The 16,993-nt window shown below is 39.8% G+C and overlaps 1 protein-coding gene and 1 pseudogene across 1 annotated transcript in view; one reads left to right on the top strand and one right to left on the bottom strand.

Annotated features, from left to right (window-relative positions):
* Positions 1 to 16,993, bottom strand: part of RBFOX1 (RNA binding fox-1 homolog 1) — a 1,505,061-nt gene that overhangs the window by 1,253,040 nt on the left and 235,028 nt on the right. The window lies entirely within an intron of this gene.
* LOC119047977 (calponin-2-like) lies at positions 8,183 to 9,087 on the top strand (annotated as a pseudogene).

Here is a 16,993-nt window from a genome sequence, read left to right as displayed (position 1 = left end):
ATTCCCCCCCTCATTTTGGCTTCCTACATGTATTTGTTTCTATGTATTAGGTAGAGCTACTATGTCTCCTTGGTAGAGTGGTCGTATGTAGTAGGTGTCATGTAGGGTCCAGTGGCATAGCCTCCTTAGTGACCTAAGCTGGATGCTCTGGTGCGCCCCCTATGTGGGCTATGTGCACCTTCTTGTAATTGAGCTTTGATTTGCTGTTAGCACTTTACTGGCTGTGAGCCCATTGGCTGTGACCACCATGGAGGATTAGCTGTGCAGGAGCTGAATATACAGAATTGAACTTACTTCACTGGGACTCTGGACACCCTGAGTCTGCATCTTCAGTATGTCATTTGTGTAGGTGGTTGGTTGGGTGGTGTTTTGACATGATCTGAAGTTGTCCACCAGGGTCTCTGACTTTGGAGCCTATGGAAAGTGCAGGCCAAGGTCAGCTGCTATCTGTGCTCTGCCCTAGGCATGAGCAACAGAAAAATCTACAGATGGCTGCTACTTGTGCTGGGCTTGGAGGCACCCTGCAAAGGACAAGCTGTACCTGGAGGCTGGCTGCTACTAGCGCTAACTTGGGGCAACTTAGCAAGAGGTATAGGGCAAGCTGAGGCCAGTTGCTGCTTAGTTGAGAGATTTAAGGAAAGTCTGAAGGATGACCCAAGACATGCATTTTGTATGCAAAATCCATTAGAAAGAGTTTGGGTGGGTCCACATTTTTGGTAGAGTAAGGTCCCAGGGAATTGCCAGGGTAGGGAGAACAACATTAGCCAGCTTGATGAAGACTTACATATGGTTCCCTCCTCCAGACGCTTTAGAGGGAATGGTTCAGAATATGAACAATGGCTTCTACCAGGACTTCTCTCTGGGAGAAAGCTGCCCCTCCAGCTCTTGCCCGGTGCCATACAATTTCATTCACCCCCATATGTCCCTGATGGCTTTTGAGGTGCTGCCCCAGTGCTGGAGCTTAGAGCCAGTGAGTCTAAGTCCAGGCATGAACCATTTAAGAGGAAAGTCTGAGGCTTTGGCAGCCCTCTCTCTCTCTCTCAGCCACAATCCTGCCCACACCTCTCTCTCCTTGATTTTTACAGCAGAAATTATGGGGACTTTTCTTCCTGGCACTTGAACCCTGGGCTGTGGGTGTCTTGTATGGACTGGGACCCCTCACTCCTCAGGACAGATGTCTGCAGCTGAAATATCTCTCCTGATTTTTGTCTGCTACACATGGTATGGGACCAACCTGTTCCAAGTCTCTACCCTTCCTACCAATCTCAATGCAGCTTTTTCTTTATATCTGTAGTTATAAGATTTAAATTCAGCTAGATTTCAGGTGGTTCTAAATAATAATTGTCCTGTAGTTTAGTTGTAATTCTGATGTGGTTGTGAGAGGATTCAAGTATTGCATTTGCCTATGACACTGTCTTGACCAAAACTTTCAAAACGTGGCTATTAATAGTCTGGTTTTAATGTTTGAAGGTATTTTTTTACACTAAATTACTTATCAATTTTAACTTCTAGGAAATTCTCAGAGCTACCTTGCACCAAAGAAAAATTCACATGCAATTAGATTTTCTTTAAAAACAAACAAACAAACAAAAACAACAAAAATGGTAGAATTATTTCCTCCAATGAGAAACCATTGGATGTATGTCCACTTCGCTGTTCTACATGAGACTTTATCAGAAACAAATACCATTTCTTTATTAACTGCATCTTAATAAGTTTAATGCCAAAGTCCATAGACACACCAGGACTCACTAATGGTGGTCATAAAGAAAAACACATTTTTATCTTATACTGTGTATTTATCTGAATGAATACACAAGTATACACAATATGAAGTCCATAGTTTATAAGCAATCCTACAAAAGGAAAAGAGAAAATGAGGGAGGAGAAAAAAATCATATCCCTGCAGTTTCAACTACTTCCTATGTGATCTTATCCTGGCAAGCAAATTCATGACCCTCATCTAGAAGAATACTTTCCCATGCATTCTAGAATGGAAAGTATAATGTTCTTCACTTAAAGTAACACATTTTATTTTTTAAAGACTTTACTTATTTTTAGAGAGGGGAATGGAGGGAGGAAGAGAGGGAGAGAAACATCAATGTGTGGTTGCCTCTCACATGCCTCCTACCAGGGATCTTGCCCACAATCCAGGCATGTGCCCTGACTGGGAATCAAACCTGCAACCCTTTGGTTCACAGGCTAGCACTTAATTCACTGAGCCACACCAGCCAAGGCTATACAATAGCACATTTCATACAATAACAAAAACTACCCTCTCATCACAATCAACACTCTCAATACTAACTTAAAACCCTATAGATAGTAAATCCTTTTTTGTCCATATGTGTTAAGTTCACTTTAGCCACAATAAGAAAATTGCTATGCAGTCCTTTCCTTTTCTTTTTTCATTACTCATATAACTCATATTCAAATTACTGCTGCTTATCATTACAACCCATGCTGTTTCTTATTACACATGTGACTAATTATTACTTTCAAATAAGATGGCAGGATTTGTGAAAAAGTAGTTTCTAAATGCAAGAATCCAAGCTACATTTCCCCCATGAAAAATGCTGTGGTCACAGTTTTTCACATTTCTAAATCTCTTCCCCTCATTTTGCTTAAAAGCATTGGTTATCTTTTATGATGTTGTTTCCTCTCCTGTCCATTCCCCCCTTTAAGCTGTTAAATTTCCATTTCATTCTCAACTATCAAAGGTATTCATATCTCCCCTGTTCTCTCTTCTCTTTCTACACAGCTTCATAAAATCATTATTCTCTTATTGTGGACTGATTCTTCATATTACTCATTCAATTTTCTCTCTTTACAAATAGCCTCAAATCCTTACTACATTCAGAAGACATGTACATTATTTTGTTCCTTTATGTTGCCTGGGAAGGCATTTTTCCTCAGGATGCAACTATCCCTACCTTTTCATTTTATAATTCTTATTCATTGCATGTTCTTGTACTAGAGCATTCTATGTTTTGACTTAAAATTAGCATTGCTTGTGGATGAGACAGATGCTGGACATGCTAGAAGATGGAAAGATGCTCAATTAAAACGACATGAAAGAGTAGCATTTTAGCAGTTGCCAGTGAACAGCTATAGTTCTGTAACATAGGCATTAGCAGGCTCATGAATGTCTTTCTTCCTCCCACTGCTGTGATTAAAATGGGAGCTGATTAGGATGGTGCCAGCTAGCATCCAAGTTAAAATGAGTGACTTCCTCACTTCCTATTGATTATACAAAAGGTACACTGGTGGGATTTTATTCTTCGCAGCACCAATCAGAGGTGGGAGACCTACTTACTCCATCAATCTATATCTACCCTTTCCAACAAATCAATGAAATGATATCTCTGTGACATCTGCAAAGAAAAATTCTATTGTTCAGAAATTGCTCAACAGTATAATCTGAAGGCAAGATCATTCTCGTTATTAAACAGATCAGTACATTTTTTTATTATTCTAAAAATAACTTGTGCACAAATAAAGGGCATAGTTGGTAAAAATGACAAAAGCTAATTCTGTTCAAAGTCTGGACCTACATGTAGTGACTACTTACCTTTCTCATGCTGCAGGAAGCTAAAGAGATTGCTTCTGTATCCTCCTGGGGGTGACAGAGTACTAATGAGAATAATTAACTTAAAAACAAATGTCCAAGAATTACTGATGGTTCCAATAGACCTTAAAGCTCCAGGACTACAATTCTGCCACTTCAAGAGAGACTACCAAAAGCACGTTCTAAAATTTACCATAGCACACAGGCATATAGAGAATACCTGTCAGGGTCTGATTATGGACCCAAGAGTTTGCTTCAGCTATTGAAGTGGTGAGAACAGACAGTGGACAGAGTGCTTAGTAGCATGAGCTTGAAGTCAGAGTTCCTAGGTTCAAATCTCAGCTTTTCTTTTTCCTAAGAGTGCATCTTCAAATCAAAATCAGTTCTCTTACTGCACTGGTTTTTATTTTTTCAGTCTATAAAATAAAAATAATAAAAAACTATAACAGTTCCTACTAAAGGATTTTCCTATGACTGGGAATGGAATAATACAAGGACAGTAGTAAGTTTGTTACATGCTCAAAACTCTTGCTACTCAGCATGTCAATGGGTTGGCAACATCTGATCACTAGGAGTTCAGTAGAAATTCAGAATCTCAGGATCCTACCTGGATATGCTGAACCAGAATCTGCATTTAAACATCATCTCCTAGCATAGTGCAGCTTAAGAAACACTGCTATAAATATATTTGTATATCATTCTAATAAGCATTGTTGACCACGAATATTTTCTCCATGAATTTTAACAACTTAGAGATATTTTAAGAAGTATAATTTTCCCATTTGTACACTAAATCTAAGCATTCACATCTCATCTGGGTCCCCACACAGTTAAGAATTACATCAAGTCACAAAGTAGAACATGAGTCACTTTGATGTTGTCTCAAATGCCTTACATATGCTTGTACAGACACGAAAGTTTAGAGTGTGCAAAATGCATTAATATTTAGCATGCCCCCCTTTTTAGCAAGAAGTTGAAGCTTAATTCTTTAACTTTTTTATTGTTGTTCAAGTACAGTTGTCTCCATTTCCCTCCACCACTCCCCTCTACCCCAGCCATCCCCACCTCCCACCCATGATCCTACCCCTCAACACATGTAACCTAAATTGGAAAGCTTGCATTAAGATACTAAGTGTTACCAGATTTCCTAAAGATGTTTGTAGTGCAGAAACAATAAGTTGATAATTTTAGAGTTTCTTTTCACATCTAAGTAAATAGTCTTCAGCTTAGAGATTTAGATGATAAGTGAAAAAAATTTAATGTGCATTTTATACGTGCCTGTGCAGATATGTGCATATACATACATACTATGAACTAGCAATCAGCAAGCTTTTCATTTCGTTCTTCCTATTAAACATTTAGTCATTAAGCAAATGTTTATTAAAGGCCAGCTGTGTGCCGGGTATTGCACCATGCGAGCAATGGTGCGAACGATGCTGGATGAGACCCACTGTGAATGCTGAAGTATCTGGTATTGTAGCCATACAGCTAGCTCCATGTCTGACACACAGTAGGCCCTCAAAATATATCCATTGGATAATTTAATAAACACCATATTGGCATATACCGATTATAATATATGACTGTCAACATGTTCAATTTCTACTGAAAGCACAAGCATAATTTCAAGGCTGAACAGATGGCCAAAAAAGAGAAGGGGAGCAGCACCATGACCGTCTTGGTGGCACCCACTGGCCTTTTAAAATCTGGAGTAGCCACTTTATTCCCTCAGCCCTCCATTTCCCCTGCAGAATGGTAAATCCACTAAGTTCACTCTTAGAGGCTTAATCTTTGTCATTTTATACTCAGCCCAACTCAAAATTTTCTGATTTCTATAGGCATCTGAGTTTGAGATCATTTGACTTAACTTGCCAATATTTCATTATTGATTCATTCACTCAAATACATCTTGCCAGTCAGGTCTGTGCCAGACTCCATCCTAGGTGCAGAACAAATATTGCCATGAGTGGAAAAGATACAATCCATGCTCTCACAGGCTTTGAATACTAGTACAGGCAGATAGAGAAGGAACCAGGAAATAAACAATATCATTTAGGGGGACCAAGTCCTTCCGAGTCCAAAGCCTATAGGCTTTTTTCAAAGCCTATTGAATGGGATGCAATGGGAGATATCTGCCACCAAGGCATACACCACCAGATGAAGACTCTGCTACTCAGGTGAGCCTATGCAGTATCTAGGCAGTTGCCTTTCCTCCTTTGGAGTAGCCTCAGATGATTACAGATTACTCTCTGACCCAGTGGGAAAATGAGAGAAACTCTAATCAAAATTACCTAACATCAAAGAAATTCTTTCAGAGTCCATGCAGGGCTTCCTAAGGATTTGATTGCTATCTCCCAGAAATCAAAAACATATGTTTACACATAGTTAGAATGCCAGCTCTGAGAACACCATGTTCTAAGTGTAGTCAATATATTATGTGGAATCCCTACTACAACCATGAAAGACAGGTGGTGTGGTAGCTTCCATTTATTAAGGAGAAACCAGGCAACCACAATTTACACCAAGGTCAGTCCTTTCAAAAGTTCTCACACATCTAAGTCAAGACTTTCGAACTTTCCCAAATATTGACGCTGGGGACGTATCTTTAATGATACACTTTAAGACACAAGGAGACTTGGCCCTCAGAGTCCATCAGAGAAGACAGGAAAACAGTGGTGGAAGTTGAAAATGGACACCATAACTGCAACATCAGCCGAGTCCTCCTGCTGACACTCGGGCTCTCTTGAATTATTCAGAGTGTTGCTTTGTAACATATTTCGGCATTTCCCCCAGAGAGAAGGCCATATGTGAACATTTATTATCAGGTCCAAGACAGTGTATAATTAATATTTTGATGCAGTACATCCACCTGCCTTAATGTTTACTCTCACAATATTAGTTTCATTTGAAACAAATAATGCTTGGCTAACTGTGTGTTATCCCCCTTTCAGACAAGAAGCCTCAGTTTATTTAATTATGTGACTGGTGATTTATTGTTGCATTCCTACTTGGGTTACATGTTGTGTTAATGGGCCATCCATGTAAATGAGGTGGTGCTTGGGAAAACCCAATGCCTCCAGTGCTAGTAGAGCTTTCACAAAGAGGAGAGTGAAGGAGTAGAATCTGCCTAGAATCCAAGTCTCTTCTGATGTCTCTCATAGACTCTGTTCTCCTTTCCTGACCATGGAGACTACAGAAATACAAAGATTGATGGGCTAGTACTGGAGATGAGACAAGCAGGGAGAAGATACCTGCCAAGGTGATGGTCATTTACACTCCTAAACACAACCCTCTCACCAGAAGGAAAAGTAGAAGCTATTATGCATTTTAGAATGTGTGAGGCAAAGAACAATGACACATCTTTCCTTGTGCATAGTGTCAGCCCTCAGCAATACCCGAGGTGTTTGGGGGGTGAAAACCTTTATTCATATATTGCAATGTGGGATTTCAGTGCTCTTGGCTCCTGTGGATTGGGAAATATACTGTAAGTATGAAGGCTGTACTTTATCTCCACCAAAATGAGTGGTCCCTATTCCTTTTACTCAACTCACATGCACCTCAAATTCATACTTCCAGAAATAGCCTTAAACTTTCCATTCTATGGTTCTTTCCCTATTTCTAATATGACGCTTTTGTCATGGTAGCTTCTGCAGAATTTGCTTTCTGCTTAATACATTTTATATCTTGAATTCCAAGTTTGAATTCCCCACTTCTGTATCATTGTGTCAGATTCCTCAATATTTTAGCCATTATTTCTAGTTTTCTTTTTTCCTTGATTCCCTATAGTAGCATTGAAATGAAACTACAATAGTAAAATCAAAATTTCTGAGGTTTCCTTGCCTTTCTCAATGTGAGCCTACCTAATTCTGAATGTTTCTTTTACACCCTTGTTTCCGTAAATTTCCCCTATGCCCTAGGGCTTCGTATGTTAGCCAAGGGAATAACAAACATGCTAGCCATTTGGAAATGCATTTGTTTTTTTCCCCCATTTCAGACACCGCAGTTAATAAGCCTTTAATAAGAAGAACAATGTGTTCGCCATGTATGCATACATAATGTGAAAGGGGTCTGGTGCCTCTAAAACACTCAGCATCAATACAACTTCACTGAATACCAGGGAAAATAATTTCCATTCCCACCAGACCCACCAAGGTCAGGGACATTCTTCTCCATGATTGAGCAGTTGTTGAGTTTACAAGATGACCTCCCCACCTTTGGGAGTCATGCTGGACTTGTCCTGACTCAAGGAAAACACTAACACCATATTAAAAGCTGTAAAACATTGTTATGGTGGTTTCTTCCTCAGGTATACAGGAGGAAATGGCATTAAATAAATGGGAACATTTCCCTTAACTCTGTAGTACACCTGCTTGTAGTTCCTCAAGTCAGCATCTTCAATGTCATGTTTCATTTAGGCAAGACAGTATACATGAGGGCCTTATTAGCCTGGTGACTTCCAAATATTGGCAGCTTACCAGCAAACATCACAGTGGTGTTTACTTTAGGGACAGGTGAGAATTTGTTGAAAGTTAATTTCTGAACTATACTTAGAGCTGTGCTGATGGCAGAGGCTGAGAGTTTGGGGGGTTCTGTCCTGCCATTGCACCTGCTGGCATGAGCTCCATGCAGTTCAACAAGGGGACCTCATATGGGCTTTAGGCCAAGGTCAAGAACTTGCTCCTGTCCAAATATGACCTCAGACAAAGGCAAGACTCCACAGCTGGGCCAAGTGACTCATAGGCCTACCAGTCCCAACTCCCAGAAGGGCCTGAAGGATAGAGTTATCCTGTGTACACTCATGAAAAAGCTGCAGCCAGGCTTGGTCCCCAAGATCGACAGCTCCACGAAAAACTGCCACCAGCTAGAAAATCTTTCCAAGTTCATCAAGGTCATGGGGGAGCTACAGTATGAATTCTGCGGACCTGTTCCAGGCCAATGACTTGTTTGAGAGTGGAAACATGGCGTGGGTGCAGATGTCTCTTCTGGCTCTGGCAGGGAGGGCCAAGACAAAGGGGCTGCAGAGGGGCATGGACATGGGCACCAAGTACTCAGAGAGGCAGGAGCACAACTTCAATGACACTATGATGAAGGTGGGCCAGTACATCACTGGGCTCCAGATGGACACCAGTAAGTGTGCCAACCAGTCAGGCATCATGGCATATGGCACTAGCAGGCACCTGTATGACCCCAAGAACCATATCCTGCCACTCATGAACCACCATCAGCCTGAAAATTGGCACCAACAAGTGTGCCAGCCAGGTGGGCACCACCGCTCCAAGGACCCAGCAGCACACCTATGACACCAACAACTGTGACAACTCCATCTCTCTGCAGGTGAGCTACAGGAAGGGCATCAATCAGGATGGCCAGGTCTTTGGCCTAAACTGACACATATAGGACCTCAAGTACTGTCCACAAGTCCCAGTGGCTGACAGGGCTCTGGGGTCAGCCAATGACTGCCCAAGCCCAGGGAGGCCCTGAAGTACCCCCAAAATTACCAAGAGGAGGCAGGCTACTGAGGTTTCCCTTCTGGGGTGTTTCCCCACATCATCACTTCATCCAGGATTTTTTTTTCTGTGTTTTCATCTTGTTTTTCTACATGTTCATGTGCTTTCAAGTGAGGGTCTGTGAAAGTCAGATCCAGATGTGTGTAGGGTGGGGATCCCTGCCAGGGCACAACCAGGCAACAAATTTCCCAACAGGCTTTTGGCCAAGCTGTAGGGGAAGAAGAGAGCTGTGCAGGGAGGAAAACAGGCTCAAATGGCTTCCAGTTGCTTCTGCCCCTTTCCCCTTTCCTCTGATGATAAGTTTGTGGTTTCTATACCCACAGAAGTTTCAGGCAGTTTTATAAAAAAACAAAAATAATTTGGGGGGCTGAGAATGATGGAGGGGGATCCTGGGAAGGAAGCCCCCTGGGAGAGGGCCAGGCCATAGTCCCCAGATATTTTAGGCATCATGAGGGACTGTATTTCTCTATGAGCCTCTCAGGGGCCCAGAGAGGAAGCTGAGGCCTAGACATCACAACGCAGTTCTGACCAGCTGAGGAAAAGCCAACCCCCCTTCCACTCTTGTCCCCTCTCCCTCAACAAGCACTGCACAGAAACCCTGGCCAGGAGGCACTCCCTGGGACCAGCCCCACCCAGGAGCCCAGGGACTGAGAGATAATGGGAAACACCAACTGTGGAGCAAAGGCAATAAAAACCTCTTTTTAGGAAAAAGAGAGAGAGAGAGAGAGATTGGGTGAACTAATTATTTTCAGTGCCATTAGCAAAGCCAAAGAATGAAAAGAAATAAAATTGCGAGAGGAATTATGTTTTCTAGCCACTAAGTAGATAATATGAATAATGAGGTAAAATGATTGCCATCCGCCATTTGAGCACCAATGGCCTAGATGTTATGTGAGTCTAATTAATGGCCAATGCTCTTCAGAGAACATTATAAACAAGCACACGTAAAGGTCTTTCACTCCACCCATTCCAGTACCACCCAGGCCCTACTAGGACCAACACAAAGACTCGCCTTTCTGCACTGTAGTCATGCACTTGGAAAACCTTTGCTTTCTCTATGCCTCCAAATAAGAACAGTTTCAAGAGCAAAGTCGGTTTCACATTGGATGAACCAGAAGTAGACAATAAATTTAAAATGCCATTGTAGCCCTGGCTGGTGTAGCTCAGTGGTTTGAGCATGGGCCTGCAAACCAAAGGATCACGGTTTGATTCCCAGTCAGGGCACATGCCTGGGTTGCAGGCCAGTTCCCAGCAGGGGATGCACGAGAGGCAACCATACATTGATATTTCTCTCCCTCCCTCCTTCCCTTCCCCTCTAAAGATAATAAATAAAATCTTTAAAAATGTTAAGAAACAAATAAATAAAATAAATGCCATTGTAGGTTGTTCAGCCATAACTCTGCCACTCACTGCAAACCACAATGGACTTACCAGAGATATGAAATTTCTAGTTAGAGGATTTTTTCTGAAGAAATAAAGGAGTGTGTGTGCGTGCATGTGTGTTCATTGTAGATCCTTCTGCAGTGTGTCACTGTGAATCTCTGTCACTCCTAGACTAATGACATGTAGAGACACTTGGAATAAATGGTACAATACTTAGGCAGTTAGTCATCCTTCCTGGTTTTAAAATTGACCAACTTTTGGAGGAATGTTCATTTTCTTCCTGCTCTTGATGCTAGATGTTACCTATGTGTGCTATTTGAAGTTCAGAACGTGCAACCAAACCCAAAAGATGGACCTCTGGTTGTGTATGTTTTCACTTCAACTGCAGAGTGTGCTTGGGAAGAATGGGATACAAGGGAATCAACAGAAAACTTAACATATTCTCTGCAATGTAAAATAGTTGTTAGGAGTGAGGATTTTAGTGTTAGCTAGATATTGAATCAAATCCTGGCCTAGTCACTGCAATAGTGTGACAATGTGCACAAACTTCTCAGTCTCTTGCAGTGTAGATTCTTTAAACTGTGAATGGAAGGTACTTGTACCTACCTTACACTAAGGTCGTAAAGATGGAATAAATTAGACAATGCGTGCAAAATGCTAATGGAGTATTTGGCACATAGAATATGCTCAGTAAATGAGTAGGTGTTGTTATTATGCAAAGCTCACTCTCCATGGTTCTGAAGACTTTCAGTTTGTAAGAGTCTGAGAGAATGCTTAAATATCCCTTAAGAGAAGGCACAGAGTGAAAGCAGTGGAGTAGGCCCTGAAGTCAGCCAGATGTCAAATTCACTGTTCAGAAAAGGAGTCAGAAATTACCTTGTTAAAATTTCCCCTAGGTTTTTCAGTTTTAGATTATACTATGTCCATCTGTCTCTGGGATCAGGCATGCTGCTCTATGCACAATCTGGGACTTTTCCCAAGAAGTAGTCAATACTTGTGAATTTAGATAAAGATAGCTTCTTCTAAAATTAAAACTTAGAAGTGACACCTTAAATTCAGGACTCAGTGAGAAATACCTATAAAGCATCAACACTTTTATTGGTACCCAGTGAACACTCAAGGAATTCAACTGCTACTGATTGTAATATTGTTATTCCTATTAACACTACAGATGCTATTCCCTACTCGATGTTGCCATATTAAATGGCACAAGGGCCCCACTCCATGCCTACTTCTTTAACTGTGAATACTACCCTCTCTTCTATGCTACAAGTTCTAAAGCAAAGCCCTTCAAGGACCACACCATTTGTGAAGCTGTTTGTCCCCAACACATTCATGGTGATTCTCTCAATCAGTCACCTGTTTAACAACATGACTTTATTTATTTATATTAATTTTTTTAAGAGAGAGAAAGGAAGGGGGAGGAGGGTGAGACAGAAAGAGAGAAAGAGAGGGACTTGTTGTTCTACTTCTTGATGCATTCATTCGTTGATTCTTGTATAGGTCCTGACCAGGGATCGAACATGTAATCTTGGTGTATCAGGATGCCACTGTAACCAAATGAGGTACCTGACTAGAGCCAACATAAAATATTATTTAAAAGCATGGGCTCTGGAGTCATTTTACAATGTTCTAGCTCTACCACTCCCATGCTGAGTAACACTGGCCACTATAATAACCTCTCTGAGATTTACTTTCCTCATCTATAAAATGGGATCATAACAGTGCCTGTTTCATAAAGTTATTATCCAACAATTCAGTTGGATAATATGTGTAATATGCCTGCCCCAGCATTTGGCACAGAGTCAGTACCTCTGAAGGTTAACTGCTCAACATGAATGCAATTTATATCTCATTACATCTCCCTCCATATGCTCAATAGAGTTAGCCCAGTTCCTTCTTGTCTTATGGCATGTCAATGGGTTATCAATACACAGATCTTCTTATAGATGTTAGGCTGAGAGCCCTCCTCAACAGCCACATTTGTCAAAATAAAAATCAAAGCAAAAAAGAAATATTCACCTACTTTATACATAAAGGCTTAGGCATGTGGGCTTATTCCTAGGGTTCCCAGTTCAGGAACCACTACAGGTTCAGTGCAGGCAAAGCCCTTCAATGTGCCTGGGTTAGCTGTTGACTAGGATGGACACGAAGACCACTGTATTTCAACCCTCATTTTCTCCTGCCATGAATTTTGATTATATGATTTTCCTATCTTAATTGCTTCTACAGATACCCCTGCTCATGGGGCCAAATAATGTCACAACCACCTTCCTGTTTACATCACCTAAGTACCTGTGCATTTGTGTCCTCCTTTAGATGCTGTTGAGATGAGCTACGAAACTGTGCAAATTCAATGCTTTTAATCTCCCCTAGTAAATCAAACCTTCCCTTCCCTTAATCTGTTTCCCTCTCCATCACCAACCTTTCCCCAATCTGTCTCCATCTTTCTCCTACTTAAAGTACCAGAAATAAATACTACAGACTAGAGGTGGGTGAGCTGATGGATGCAAAAGAACAGAAAAAAAAGAGAAAGGGAAAAGAAGAGAGAGAGCTGAGAGGCAGCCCCAGGAATTATGAGAAAGGAGGCTGGAAGTAGGCTGCTGTCTCTGCAGGGGAGAGATTGTGGCTGGTCTCATTCAGGCCAGGGAACAGGGAGGTGTCTGCAACATCACCACACTGAAACCTTACCTCTCTGGTCAATGTATTTATTCTGAGTTTTCCCACCACCTCTGTTTCAAGATTCATTTTATTCCCCTCTATCACTCCCCAAAAAGAAATTAGCCTGTCTTTTCTAAATTTAATCTCATTTTAATCTTTTTTTTTCCCTCCTCATATTTCTGGCCTGTTTAGGGTAGGTTTGTAGAACATCCTCAGTCCACACTCCTGCTTGCAACACCTTCCAATTTAATACTGTCTACAAATTTCATTAGCATGCAATTTACTTTCTCTTCCAGATCATTTAAAAAAAATAGCCTCACCTAGACCAAGCTATTATGAATCTTGCCTCCACTCTCCCCAGATCCCAGCCAAGTGGGAACATTACCATTTATCATTATCTTTTGTTTATAATCTTTCAGCCAGTTTTCATCTAAGCCAGTTAGAACTAATCTTGGTGGGAAAAGAAAATGCAGATAAAAAAAACTGAACCCTGACATCCAGAGCCTCACTCAAGATAAAAAAATATAACCAGGTTAATGGTCAATATTTTGTTTATGTACTACTTCTCTATGATAATCTCCTATACAGCCACTCTCAGCATTCTTTCTCCAAGGCCAATATGGAGTCAGATTCATTACTAACTGAGAATTTCTCAAGTGCATGAAAGGAATTAAATCTATTAATCCCAGTTGTTTAAAACTTCCATGGAATCTTCATTTCCTACAGTATTTTCAAACTCCAATGGAGCAGGATCACTTTCCTATGGAGAAAGCTCTTTACAAAATGTCGAAAGCTTATTTATTTGACTTCTGATGCTCAGAAACTCATGGTCTTCAACAAAGTGGAGTGAGTTTTTGCCACCAGGCTTGGCACTTGACATGTGCTAGTTAATGAAGTTCTATTTATGGCTTTAATGAGGATAAAACAGCCATTCTGTAGCTAGGTGCCAGATACAGAGATTGATAACAAGACTAATCCTAATATAATTCCCTTAATAATGGCTAAAAACCACTCAAGTACCTCAATACATCAAGATGTAAATGTTTTATAATACCCATAAACATTCTCAGAACCTAATAGAGTTAATTCCACTAAGATTGAAACAAGTGAGAGGTGGTGCAAAAATCAATTTGGCTTCACCTCCAATGATTTATCACCACCACTCTAGGATCAATTAATTTTTCACCAAGAAAATGTCTAGTGAAATTTTGGTCCTAAGAAATGACAAAAAAAATCCCCACCAACTTTGATTCAGACTCAATAATGGACTAGACATATTTTAACCTTCACAATGATGAGACAAATCTAAGTGAAAATTACCAATCATTTAAGATTTAATATCCAGAATAGTTTATTGAGCTTTGGATACAAACCCAAATAATTCCACCTGCTCTGTTCTAAGCTATTTGCAAGTTTCTACTAATTTTCAATATTTTTGATTACAGATAAAAAATTATGAGGATAAAAAAGGATACAGCATGACTTCTTTACATCCTAAAAATGAAAGTAAAAGGAATTGTGAAGACTCAAGACAGCAAGAGAAAGCACAAAAGAGAATTCAGGAATGATGATGAAATGTCACCCTTTCACTACTGGGCTCCATTTAGACTCACCAACCCTGAAACTGAAATGCAGTTTATTAAGGTATGAAGTGATGCATAGATTTATGCTTTACACAATCAAGTTAAACTCTGCTTGGGTTGTGCCTTCATTTTTTGCTGAGCCCTACAATTTTGCTTGTTTGGGGAAAAAAAAGAGTATGGAGAAACTTGCAGGGCAAGGGGTGATTCTTAAAGAAAAGGCTATTAAGGTGAACAGTTACTGTCTGGCACTGGGGCAGGAAATTGGCTTCAACAACTGAACCCTGCAAAGAAAGAGGTGATGTGGTCACAAAATACGTGCCGACAAATTTACTGTCCCTCTTTATGGCTTTCCATAAAGTCCCTTCATGCAAAATGGCAAAAACGACATCCCATTTATACAGCATAAAAATTAAGTGACTAATGAGCTATGTCCAATGAACTCCTACCCACTTACAAAGTAAGAGAACTTCACATTTTAATTCGTTCAGCTCAAGAAGGCAATGGAACATCATCACCTATGCAATGATTACTTAAAATTAAATTTCTGGCCAAGTAAAAGTGACCGTGAAAGACTGTGTCATGAAAGTAGCTATATCTTCTAGGGCTTTACAACACCATTACTCAATCTATGCAAATCAATAGTTTCTAGCATAACTTCAGTCAGGGTTTTTTGCATGCCCATCACAGGTCTTGAATCACCAACCCTATTTCCTATACACCACAATGAAGGATATGAGACACTAGAAGTTATATGCAGCATTTGGAATCCAAAAGTCAGTATTTCTTTCCAGAAGTACCTAATAATTGATGTTTTGATTATATAAGTTATGGCTCATTATAAAACATGAATTATTTTCTCAATCTTTCAGAGTTGAGCTACACATGCAGTAAAGTTCTATTGAGATCAGATTACTTTGGTTTTAAAAAGTGACAACTCTTGCTCTGGCTGGATTGCTCAGTTGGTTTGGAGAGTCATCCTATACACCAAAAGGTTGCAGGTTTGATTCCCAGTCAGGACACAAACCTAGGTAGTGGGTTCAATACCCAGTTGGGGCACATATAGGAGACAACCAATTAATATTTCTCTCTAACATTGATGTTTCTCTCTCACACTGTCTCTCCCTAAAAATCAGTAAGCACATTCTTGGGTGAGAAATTTTCAAAAAATGACACTTGCCCGGATCTGTTTCCCAATGCTGCTGGAAAAATTAAAATCCATTCAACAAAAGTTTTAACCAATGGTTATTGAACACCTGTCATGTGTTAAACATTGTTCTAAAAACTAAAGATAAAGCACAAAATAAGATGAAAATGGCACTTATCTTTATGGAGTTTCCATTCCAGTAAGGAACAGAGGGAATAAGTATATAAAGGAAATAATTACAGGCTGCATTAAGTGTTAGGAAAGGGATGAACGGATGCTCTGATAAACAATGACAGAACAGCACTACTTGGAAACTTAATGTGACATATCTAAGTGACCAATTAATGTATGAAATAAATTTAAACCCAGCCTTATGAAAGGACAGTCAGTACAGATAGTGATTGCCTCATTAGCACGTACCCAAAACTGAGAGGACGTGGGAGAGCCTCTTGTGTGGTATTCCACACATGTGACATATTTATCTCATGAGATTCTGACCATGGTTCTGAAGACATCAATGTAATTACTCTTTCCTTTTTAATTTATCTCCACTTACTTTTTTCTTCAGGGCATGTGAAAAGGTATTCATTTAATGAAAGATAAAGTTTTAAAGAAAAAATATTTTAAAATTATTTTATATCCTCCACCAATGGGAAAAGACTAACTGCATGCAAAATTAAAATATACTATACAATTATAATAATCAAAAGTGTGTGGAACCAGCATCCATATATAAATAAAATAGAAGACATAGAAACATGTGATAATTTAGGATATAATAAAGCTACCATCACAAACAAGTTGGAGGAATAAGAGAATTTTTTTTAGTAAATGAGGCTCAGAAAATTGTTCAAATATTTATTGGAAATTATTAAATTGCTCCTATGTTTCAGTGTCAATTACCTTATCATATTAATTTTCAGCAAAAAAGTTTTTTATTTCTAATATTTTCTATGCCAATTATGTCTCCTTAGTAAGTTGTTCTTTACACAAAAGCAGGTTTTTATTTGAATTATTATTATAATAATACTACACTAATATAGTAAATAATATAGAACCATCATGAGTCCACAATGGAAAAAATGATGGATTTTAGAATCATATGTACCAGATCTGAGTTTCAAGTCTGCTGTATAGAGCATGCTTG

Source organism: Artibeus jamaicensis, unplaced genomic scaffold (genome assembly GCF_021234435.1).
Source record: "Artibeus jamaicensis isolate MK-2021 breed Jamaican fruit bat unplaced genomic scaffold, CSHL_Jam_final contig_700, whole genome shotgun sequence".
Lineage (NCBI taxonomy): Eukaryota > Metazoa > Chordata > Mammalia > Chiroptera > Phyllostomidae > Artibeus > Artibeus jamaicensis.
The sequence above is the reverse complement of the archived record's forward strand: the minus strand, read 5'-3'. Positions and strand labels throughout refer to the sequence as shown.